An 11,778-nucleotide genomic window follows, 5' to 3' on the forward strand; every position below is an offset into this window, starting at 1 on the left:
CATTTACTTTAACTCATACAGGTTTGGAACAAGTGAAAAGAGCAAATGTGTGGAAATTTTGTGGAAACAAATGTGTCGCTCAAATATACACAAGAGATGTATATACATATATAACATTTGAAAATATATTAAAATAGAAAACCATTTTAAATTGCAATAATATTTGAATTTTGGATCAAATTATTAAAGCATTTGTTAGCATAAGAGACATTTTAAAAAAAGCGTTACAAAATTTAAATATTCTAAAATTTGTCTGCTACTTTATATAGCATTAAAGCTGCAGTCGGTAAGTCTGGCAGATTGAGTGGACTTAGACAAAATTTGGAATGCTTACAACTCCCTCCTCATGTCCCTCCCCCACTATCAACGAATACCCTCCCACCGAGTTCGTGTTCGTCAGTGCGTGTGCAACAGATTTTCTGTGAATGCGCCCGTCTCATCAGCATCCATCAACACCATGGACTATTTGGAGCTAGTCAGATAGCACATACAATAACAGTAGCTTTACTACTGTTCTTACTCTCGTAAGAAAGATAGAGTAGCATTGATTCTTCCAAAAAGCCGAACTTTATCCCTTCATCTGGACATCATCTGGTTTATCCACCTAACGTTACGTTCCCACGGATTTCAGTGCAAACAAAGCTAACGAACCTGCCCAACAAGTGCTAACGTTAGCTATCCATACCAACACATTAGGGCAAACATACTTAGATTACTAACATAACACTAAGAAATAAAGTAACTGATTGATAAAACACAATTACCTGTCGAGAAGAAATGTTGCAAGCTCTGCATCCAGCTTGAACTCAATTAAATCACGTACATCTCCCCACCTTTCAAATGCCGATCCGATGTTGATCCTGGTTTATTTACAGGCACGGTCGCTTTCTTTCTTTACTTCTTTCTTTTCAGCAGGTGTTCTTTTTTCCTGTGTTGTTTTTTACCTCCTAGCTCTTGAGGTTAACCGAGGAGTTGGAATCTTTTCCGCCATCACTCTTCCTTACTGCGCGAACTTCAGGCGTGTGCATGTGATTGTAACGTGCACTAAGGGTGGCGTGTGCACGACCTGTGATTGACAGTCAGATCTCACACACCCCTGTGCTGAATGGACCCGATGATCCGGGAGCGGTGGATTTTTGCAAAACAAATAACACGCTCCAGGTGGAGTTACCTACCCGTCACATGTATATAAAGATAATAAATTCTTCGTTTACAAAGAAAAGTCAGATAATTGGCAGAGGTATTTGTACACCATTGAGGACATATTTATGAATATAAATATTGATTTTAGATAATAAAATACCCAAAATACTACACATTTTCCCTTTAATGATTGTGTTATAAGTTGTTTTATAAAACAATTTCAACAATAATGAAATATTGAAAAAAAAATTGAGCAAAATGAACATAATTTAACATACATAAGAGCAAATGACTGCAAAAAAAAAAGTCAAACAACCATAACTATATACCTTTTCAAAACTGTTCAGTTACTATTCTGCTTTAAAGCTGACCACTCTATGGTTTATATGAAGCAGGACGACTTTCAGCGACTTTTGCAGCTGCTTGATAATGTCTACAATGGTACCTGAGTACAGCTGCGAGGGAACCCTGTAAATTTTGTCATTGCTGATTAGTATGTGACAGGTGTTGCCAATTTCTGCAACCCCCACAACCTAAATTTCCACCTCTGTAGGCTCAACCTCCTCAATCTGATACATTTTTTTAAAATATGAAAATATTAACAGATTACTAGTGTGTGTTCGCGAGTGAGTGATTGTAAGTGTCTGTGAGTGTTTCTAATCTATCTATCTATTCAAACTTTAAACTACTTTAAACTTTAATCTACTTTAAAGTCCCTGTAAAGGCAATTCTAAAAAAAAATCTAAACACATTAGAAATGTTAGAAATGTATTGCTAAAACATATTACAAAGACTGTGAACTGTGAAGTACTGAATTGTGGAATTAGACCGTTAAACAGTTCCTCAAGATTGCTGTGTTCAGAATTTTTTGGGCGGGGCTAAAACGGGGTCTTGATGATGCACTGGAGTGCCTGAGCTCCTGGACACGCCCCTACTTGATGACGCACTGGAGCCACTGAGGCTGGCCCCTCCCCTAATAGCGAGTTACTGTCAGTACTATTAGTTACTACAGTGTACAGTTTGCTAGCTATCTATGCCTTCGTCACGGAAATGCGGTCAGTGCTTAACTCAAGGAGTTCAGTGAAGTTGGCAATATATTCACATAGGCTATTTGAACTTCCCAGATCAATATTCTTGAGCTAAACATTGTTAAAACACAAACGACACCTATTTACAATCACAGTAACCTAGACAACGAGCTACAACCCAATTCTCCTCAAAACAAGCTTACAAAAGACAACAAAACATTTAGATATATAATGCAGCAACATATATGCTAGATCCTATTCCAGGGGTATCTAAACCTTCTCCTGGAACCACTGTCCTACAGAGTTTAGCTCCAACTTGCCCCATACACCTGCCAGAAGTTTCTGAAGTTGCCTAAAGACTTTGTTTAGCTGGTTCAGGTGTGTTTAATTGAATTTGGAGCTAACTTTGCAAGACGGTGGTCCTCCAGAGCATCAAGGGGGCCTCAGTGAGCTCTGTTGGGGGTCGCGTCATATTTTGAACAGTGTTGAACAGTGAGCATTAAGGAGAAACGATCATATTAGATTAGCTAATTTTAGCTGACCAAAAAATGGACAAATTTGTAATTCGTCCTTCACAAAAACGACTGAGTCACAAAGATTCGCCTACAGCTGCTGATAGTAATGACCCAGGGATACTGGACCCAGGTGAGGAAGCTCCCACCAAGTCTTGTCGCGGTGTTAGCAGTGCTAGCAATACGGGACACATGAAATGTAGGAAATATCAAGATAGTTACCTGAACTATGGTTTTATTTCATTTTCTCGTAGCAAAGAGTCCCTGCCCCAATGCATTTTTTGCGCCAAAGTCCTTGCCAACGAATGCATGAGGCTGTCCAAACTGATAAGACATTTTTAGACAACTCATCCACAATACCGCGACAAGCCCAGGGCATTTTTTGAGTGCAAGGCAAAAGAATTGACACTCTCGCAAAATGAGATGAGGGAAGTCACAGCTACTGACAAGAAACTTTTAAAAATATCGTATACAGTTGCTGAAAAAAATCGCCAAAGCAAAGAAAGGGCATACAATTGCAGAAACGTTGATTTTGCCATGCGCAACAGAGATTGTCGAGGAATTATTTGGAGAGGATAAATTAAAACAATTTGCTAAGATACCATTATCGAATAATCCAGTCAAACGTCGCATTGCTACAATGTCAGAAGTGTGAGGGATCAGCTTTCTGTGCGACTTCGTGGTAATAAATTCGCACTTCAAGTAGACGAGTCTACTGATGTGTCAAAAATGGCACAACTCCTAGCATACGTTCGTTATGAATGGGAAAACAAAATAAAATAAGATTTTTTTGGTTTGTAAAGAGCTGCGTACCACGACGACGGAAAACAATATTTTTGAAACTTTGGATAATTTCATGAGATCAAATGAGATAAACTGGAGCGACTGTACTGGGGTCTGTACTGATGGAGCTGCTGCGATGACTGGCAGGCAGTCCAGGGTAGTTCAGCGTATCAAGGTGTGGCACCCCTTGCGATTTCAACGAACTGCTTTCTGCACAGAGAGGCGCTTGCTACCAAAGAAATGAAACCCAATCTCCATGGGAGTTTTAGATGTGGCCATAAAAACCGTGAACTTTGTGAAAGCCAGAGCCACCAACTCCAGGTTATTCACTGCGCTCTGCGAAGAGGTAGGTGCTGATTACCATACCCTGCTTATGCACACTGATGTAAGGTGGCTGTCCAGAGGGCGGTTGCTGATGCGTCTGTTCAGCCTTAGGGAGGAGTTGCGTGATTTTCTTGCGGACAAGAGACCAGGGGCCTCATTTATAAAACTTTGCGTAGGTTTTGCGTCAGAAGTGGCGTACGGATGAAACATAGGACGTGCGTATGCACAGAAATATTCGGATTTATAAAACCGTGCGCACGCACATCCTACGCATTTTTTCCTTAATAAATCCCAATCAATTCTAAATGTAGCGCAGCTTTTGCGGCTTCATGTCACGCCCACAGTTGCCCATAAATAGTCCGTGAAACGCCCACAAGTTAATATTCATAGATTGTGAAATTATGGCAAACATAGAGAGGAAATCAAAAAAACTTAACTTCACTCAATGTGAAGTAGAAGTTATCGTTGGCGAGGTGGAAAAGAGGAGAAAAATGTTGTTTGGAGGGCACAGTGTGGGCATTACTAATGCCAAAAAGGCACTTGAGTGGCAAAAGGTTGCAGACGCTGTAAATGCTGTAGCCTCACAACCTCGGACTGTGGCCGAAATAAAAAAGAAATGGTCAGACATCAAAGTCGAGGCAAAAAAGCGTCTAGCGCTCCATCGCCAGAGTGTGTCTGCCACGGGTGGGGGAAAGGGGACACCGGAGCTGACCCCTCTTGATGAGAGACTGTCGGCAATTATTGGGGAATCCCTATTAAGTGGAGTGGTGACTGAGGCGGAGGGGGACACTGACGCGCCAGATGCACCGGATGACACAGGTAAGTGAAATAAGTCAAATGAATGCAGTCAAGTCACATGTATGTAGGCTACACGATTACAATTTATTCATATAGAACAATCTTTATTTCAGTCGCTGGGTGTTCTAGCTGGGCCAGTGCCAGTGGTTCAGAGGCTGCAGCTGAGCAGCCATCTGTGCCCAGCGTCTCCACGGCACGCGGCTCTCAACCCTCCAGCAGCGGGCGTGTCCTCACCGATGCAGTCCTTGAAATGCAGAGGGAAGTCATTAACTCAGTCAGAGAGGTGGCAAAGGAGTTGGGTGAAATCAAGACTGTCCTAACTGAAATAAACAGCACAATGAGGGAATTCTTGAATAAATAATATATTTTTTCCACACCTTTTGTTGTTCTTTACAAGCGACGCATCACTTCCAAACGCTGGCGCACAGCAGCAGCATTTGGCTCAAATGCCTGGGGATGGGGGTCAGGGTCGGGGCCAACACAGCAATCGGCGTCAGGGGGTAGAGGCACGTTTTTAAGCTGTGCCACATTGTACAATAGCCTCCCTCCAGTGCAGTCGAGGCAGCGCCATCTGCCCTTAAACAGGCCGATGGTGCGCTCCACTATAGCGCGAGCTCGGCTGTGGCACATGTTGTAGTGCCTTTCCTCTGCATTATGTGGATTGAGGAAAGGTGTAAGCAGCCACTGTTTGAGGGGATATCCACTGTCCCCTGCAAGGATAGTGAAAGGGTTAAGACTTTGAAGTACAGTAAAATGTCTAGTAATCAAACGTAGCCTACCTAGAAGCCAGCCATCACGCACAGCACCAGCCTCGAGTCTGCGCCCAACACTGCTGTGTCTTAAAATGAATGAGTCATAGGTTGACCCAGGCCACCGAGCTACTACGTTAGTGAGCAACATGTCTGCATCACAAATAATTTGGACATTAATCGAATGGAAATGCTTTCGATTAATGAAAGCATTTTCATTCACATTCGGTGCCCTTATGGCAACATGAGTGCAGTCAATAGCACCGATAACGTTTGGGAAACCGTACATAGCTGCAAATTGAGCTTTCTTGTTTGCCTGTTCACCCGCCGTGTATGGAAACTTTATGCACTCATGGGACAAAGCTATTATGCCTTTTAAAACGTCTGGCATTATCCGGCTAAGGGTCGGCTGAGATATGCCTGACCTGTCAGCCAATTCCCTCTGAAAAGTGCCAGTCGCCAGGAATCCTAGTGTTGTTAGGACTTGAAGTGGGACTGGCACGGCATGGTTCCTCCGAGTGCTCCTCTGTAACGCGGGGGCCAAAAGACCGCAGAGGTCCAACAGGACAGCTCGAGGAAGTCGGAACCGGCTCATGAGCCACTCATCCTCATTTGCCAGCAAATCTTCTTGCTGTCTGAAGATGCGTTCACTCCGAATCCTTCCATTTGCCACATCTTCTAAGAGCGCAAGATCAGCCATTGTGCGTCATTACGCATTGTGATGGGGCATTTTATTTCCATCCATTTAATTGCATCTGACAATCTACAGATGTTGGTTATAATCTACTTGGAAATGGGAATTAGTTCAGCGCAAATGTAATTTCTTGCAGCTTTCTGAATGGTTGAGACATAGGCTACGTCATACGTTATTTTATCAAAAATAAAACAAACTAAAGGCATATGCATGAATACCATGATTCCGTAGCTGATGAAGACATTTTTAGTATGAAAACAACTTTCCCCAGAGGACAAATAATACAACTATTTATCTATCTGTCTATAAATCTTATCTAGGCTATATATCTCCCTAATTATATATCTATCTGACTGACTATCTAATTGCATCTATATCTGCTCCGCCAGACGGACACATTGGCGAGAATATCAGTTTTGTACATTATTTCGTTCTGTTTACCATCTTATTTATGAGGATGAATTGTATAACATGCCAATATTATTGCAGAACATATTTGACTTTTCTTTTTGGAAATATTAATTTGCATTTCTGTTTTACGATCGATCAAACGGGTGTTTGTGTAGGCTGTTGATTGTAAGACTTGCTTTGTGAAGTCTTCGTGTTATTTATGAGGGGCAGTATTGCCATTTATTTTACACAACGGTCTACAGTTTCACACACTTTCACGTGTTTCTTCCATCTGCCGACGGTGTCGCCATTTCTCATTTCACCCGTTTTTGTGCGTACGCCTGGGTCAGAGCTTGCGTGAAGGACCGCACATTTTCCCGTCAAGTTTGCTTTTTATAAATACCAATTATTGCGTAGAGAGCGGCGTACGCCTTCTTTTGTGCGTGCGCAACGTTTATAAATGAGGCCCCAGATCTTGCTGAGTTTTTGGACAATGACAAATGGCTCGCTCAACTCAGCTACATTTCAGACATATTCTGTGAAATGAACAAGCTTAACAGAGCAATGCAAGGTGCAAACATAAACACTGTGGTGCAGCATGAACGAGTAGAGGCTTTCAAAAGAAAACTACACGTGGAAAACACGTGTCTCCTCCGGAATCAGTGACATGTTCGAGCACACCCATGCATTAATTGCAGACAGACATTTGAATTTTAAAATCATTCAATGTCAAATAACAGTGCATCTATCAAAGGTACTGGTGAAATTTGACAGGTATTTCTCAGCTCTAACTGAGGAGCAAGCAGCTGATTTTCTGTGGATCAGAAATCCCTTCACTGAGAACATTGAAGCAAAGCTTCCAGCTACTCTGCCATCGAGACTTCTGGAAGAGCTTATAGAAATATCCTCTGATGCCAGCCTGAGAGCCCGTTTCAGTGAGGTCCCATTGGAATTATTCTGGTCTGAAATTGCAGAAGAACACTCAGTCTGTCACACAGCTGCAATGAAGGTGCTGATTCCCTTCAGTACCACCTACCTTTGTGAAGCTGGGTTTTCAACCATGACAGCCCTTAAAACCAAATACAGGGCCAGACTGACCCTTGAGGATGATATGTGTCTCTAGCCCTCAAGATCCAGTTTTCAGCACAGTTTACCTCCAACCCTAATCAAACACATATTAACAAGCCAATCAAGGTCTTTAGGATTACTAGAAAGCTACAGGCAGGTGAGTTTGATCAATGTTGGAGCTAAACTATGCAGGAAAGGGGACCTTGAGGGCCAGAGTTGAGAACTGCTGTCCCAAAAAACTTAAAGCTGGCTGTTAAACCCTTTATTAAAAAAAGCATAGTTTGACTCAGAAGATCTAGTTAATTATTGACTAATTTAAATATACCATTTATTGTATCTCCTAGGGAATAAATCACAACCAATTTAAAGAGGAAGAACCCTTTTCCCCCATTCCATCGCCTGACCAAAAGTTCATCACATGGATTTTTTTTGTGTAATGATTTCTATGCAATGCATCTAGCTTAAAAGGCAATGAGAAAACAAGTGCTAACAGAACTGGAGTGCTACACAAGAGCCAAATGCTTTCTGACATACATCAGAGCACAAAATATTTGTAAAGCAGGTTAAAGGCAGAACAACATCATCCGACAAATTGTGGCAGCACCTATGATAATATCCCACCATGTCCAGTTGTTTCCATCAGGTTTGGGGGGTGGGAAACGATGGGGTGAATTAGGCCCTGTCCCACCTGCTTCCACAGATATGTAACAGTGGCCTTACCGAACTGGCACCAAGCATTTCTTAGACATCCAAACACACCACAGAGTTTTTAAATTATCTGCCCAATTTGAGGAATACAGTAGGCTACCTGGTACTGGTACTGGTACAGTACAGAAGTAAAAAAAGGTTTACAAAGTAAAAAGGTGTTTACTTTTTCTTTTGCCATGAACTGAAGAAAATACTGCCCTGCCATCAGTAGTCAGTGATGGAGTTTTTTTTTTTTATCATGTTCATGTAGAAGCTTGCTGATGTGGGTACAGCACTCTCAGAGAACAGTTTGAGTCGGAAGAAATAAGCAGGATTCTTAAATACAGTATTTAACCCTCTGGGGTCAGCAAACGCGTTTTGCTAGTTTTTTTTTTAACATAGCAGCAAAATAGACTTAAAATACTCCGTCATTTATGGTCATACAGACTTAAGAAATATGAAAAAATAAACTGTAAATTGTTTACTTTTTTATGTGTCCACTTACAATCGAAACAAAACAATGTGCTTTTGTAAAATAAAGAAAATAAACAGGTTGTGCTTTCTGCCTCAGCGTCTCCGTGAACCTTTTTTCTGGAGCTTGTCTCTAAACGTACACAAAACTCAGCAAATATTATTCACCCAGGCATGAACAATATATATTTATAATCATTTAAGTGTGTACTTTTAAATTATCTCATTCAAAACAAAAACAAATATTCTCTATGTAATCTGTATTAAAAGAGAGAGATGTCAGTCGTTCTCATTTCAGCTCATTACCTGCTAATGTGAACACGCCTACTGAGAGCGCGCGCTATTCAAACGCAAATGATTGGAGGCAATCCATGCAAACCTGTCAACGCCCACATCAGCTGGATAAAACTTATCAAGTTTTATCAGATTCATGTACTTTACGTCATCTTGCTACACTGTGAGGAATAATACTAGCGTAATAATAATCCTGGAACATTTACCTCAGAAGTGCTGGTTTAGTTTCACTTCGAGGAGCAACGGATCCAGCTGAGCATTGTGAATAGTAAGTTCTTTATTCTTAAGTGCTTTGTTCTAATCGCGGTATGGAATAGTGTCTGTAAACTGTAAAAAGACTGTTTAAATATGAATTGTGTGTCTGTATGTGAATGAATGAACGGCACAGATGCGTGCTGTTCCCACATCGGCTTCCGGAACAGCGTCCACTTGCGCGCAGTGACAGATCCGGAACGAAGGCGGATCATGGACCCGCCGTGTCTCCGCACTGCATCCGCGATTAAAACCTTGCAAATTGATACATACGTTTATGTTCATTTATTGGTTGGCAAACATAAAATATTGTATCTATTAGGCTACAACTTCAATGAAATGCTGCGCTATGCACAGCTGAAATATCAGAAAATGAATAACTGGTGAACAAGAAGACAAGAAGTTCAATAAAACGATTGTTTAATGCTTATTTCTCCTATTACTCCATTTGTGTGGATGGAGGCGGGACACGTCTCCTCGTTGCTTGATCCGCCGCCAGGTTGAACCACCTGATTGCTTGCTTGGTGACCTCCGCATCTGTGGCTGACCGTGTCACCGTGTTTTTCCTCACAGCACCTGTAATCAATCAATAAACCTAATGGCACCATTCATATTAAGTAAGAAACTAAGGATGAGCGAGTACAGCATTATCTGTATCTGTGTTAACCATATGAATTATCTGTATCTGTACTCGGACTGGGCGGGGCCTAACCCGGAAGTGGGCGGGATTTAACCCGGAAGTGCGTTTGTGTGTGTAGCAGCTTGATTTGTAATATTATTTATACCACAACTACCTTTATTTTTTTTATAAAATACAGCAAGAAACTGTCACTCAGTGCGTGAAGTCAAAAAAAAATGGTTAGATCCAGCAGAAAAAAAAACCTCAGATGACCGGCAGAGAGAGAGAGAGAGAGAGAGAGAGAGTGTGTGTGTGTTTGTGTGTGTAGCTAGCTAATTAATTTGTAATATAGTTTTATACCACTACTTCCTTTATTTTTTAATGAAATTCAGCAAAAAGTGTCAGACACTCAGTGCGTGAAGTAAAAAAAAACCCGGACAGGCAGAGACGCAACACGAGTCGCATTCTACCAAGCACCACGTCTGAACAAACCCCACATTTACCAGAACTCTACTGGTTAATAAGTAGTGTACTACAAACTGAAGTAAAAAACAAACCTGAAGCTGAAGAAACCCTAAACGTTAACGGAAAAAAGACCCGCGAACCTGAGTGACTGAGGGAGAGACAGAGAGAGAGAGAGCTGTTCTCAGTGTTCTGTTTGTGAGTGAGCAGAGCGGGACACAGCAACACAATTAATCTGTATGCGTGTTGGGAAGGGGCGCTGTAACTAGCCTATCACAGAACGCAGACACAGTCAGCTACCCAATGATGATTTTTATTCAATCTGAACACAGATATTGACTCGTATTACTCGTATTATACTCGTACTTGGCAAAAGTGCTTTATCCGGCTCAACTCTATAAGAAACCTCACCATTTGCTGTCGAGCTGGGCCATTTGACAGTTCATGTTCATGTCAAATGGCCTCCACTGTCTCCAATTGTTCCAGGGGAAACTGGTTATTGTCAGGCATCTCAACATCTGGCCCCGGGGTGCTGTTCAAGCCTGCTGCTGAGGTAGTTCACCCTTGCCACAAGCTGGTCTTGTTGCTGTTTAATGGTTTCCTGCAGGCTAAGGATGTGGACCTCAGCCGCTGTTGACCAACATGAAATATAGCTAAAATGTAGTGTATAAAATATATCACGTTTCAGTGTTTATCCTCATTACTCATAATAGAAGTAATACTCATAATAACTCATAATATACTCATAAAGAAAATATGTGATGGTTGTGGGAATTTTTTCCAAAATCTGTGGCACAGAATGACCCTCCAGTATTTGTCAGTTATTGCTCACCAGCAGGGAATGGTATTGGTCATTCTCCCCCTCGCCATGTTGGTCTGTAGGTCAGGCTTGAACAGGTCTCCTCCTCTTTCTTGTAAAATGACCCTTTGAGACAGCTCATAGCAATTTTCATGCTTGTATCACCAACTAAATGATTTCTTAAGCCTAATTGCTCCACTAAGGTGGTGGCCATCTTGAAAAATGGCCACCATCTTGAAATTTCAAGTACCTGTGGGTAGCTTCATGTCTAGTGACCATCAGAGACTGCTCATGCCAATTTTCATGCTTGTATTACCAAATAAACCACTATATCACTTAACTGCTCCACTAAGGTGTCGGCCATCTTGAAAAAGGGCCGCCATCTTGAATTTCAAGTGGCTCGGACAATTTTCTTGTCAAGTGACCCATGGGGACTGCTCATGCCAATTTTCACCCTTGTATCATAAACTGAACATTTATATTACTTAGCCGCTCAACTATAAACAGTGATTAAAATGCCGAAGCTTAATTTTCATTATAAAGAGGATGGCAGATAGACACTACACATGAGACCAAAGGTGCTGGTCAATTACCGCAGTAAAGATAGTTTGCGGTTTGATATTCAGATTTCGTTTTACTATGGTCCCGCAGTCTGGTGTCGTAGACATGCAAATACATTCTGCACTCAATAACACTCAGGGAAGG

This window comes from Siphateles boraxobius, unplaced genomic scaffold, assembly GCF_051911475.1.
Source record: "Siphateles boraxobius isolate OS27281-9 unplaced genomic scaffold, OSU_SipBor_1 61, whole genome shotgun sequence".
Classification (NCBI taxonomy): domain Eukaryota; kingdom Metazoa; phylum Chordata; class Actinopteri; order Cypriniformes; family Leuciscidae; genus Siphateles; species Siphateles boraxobius.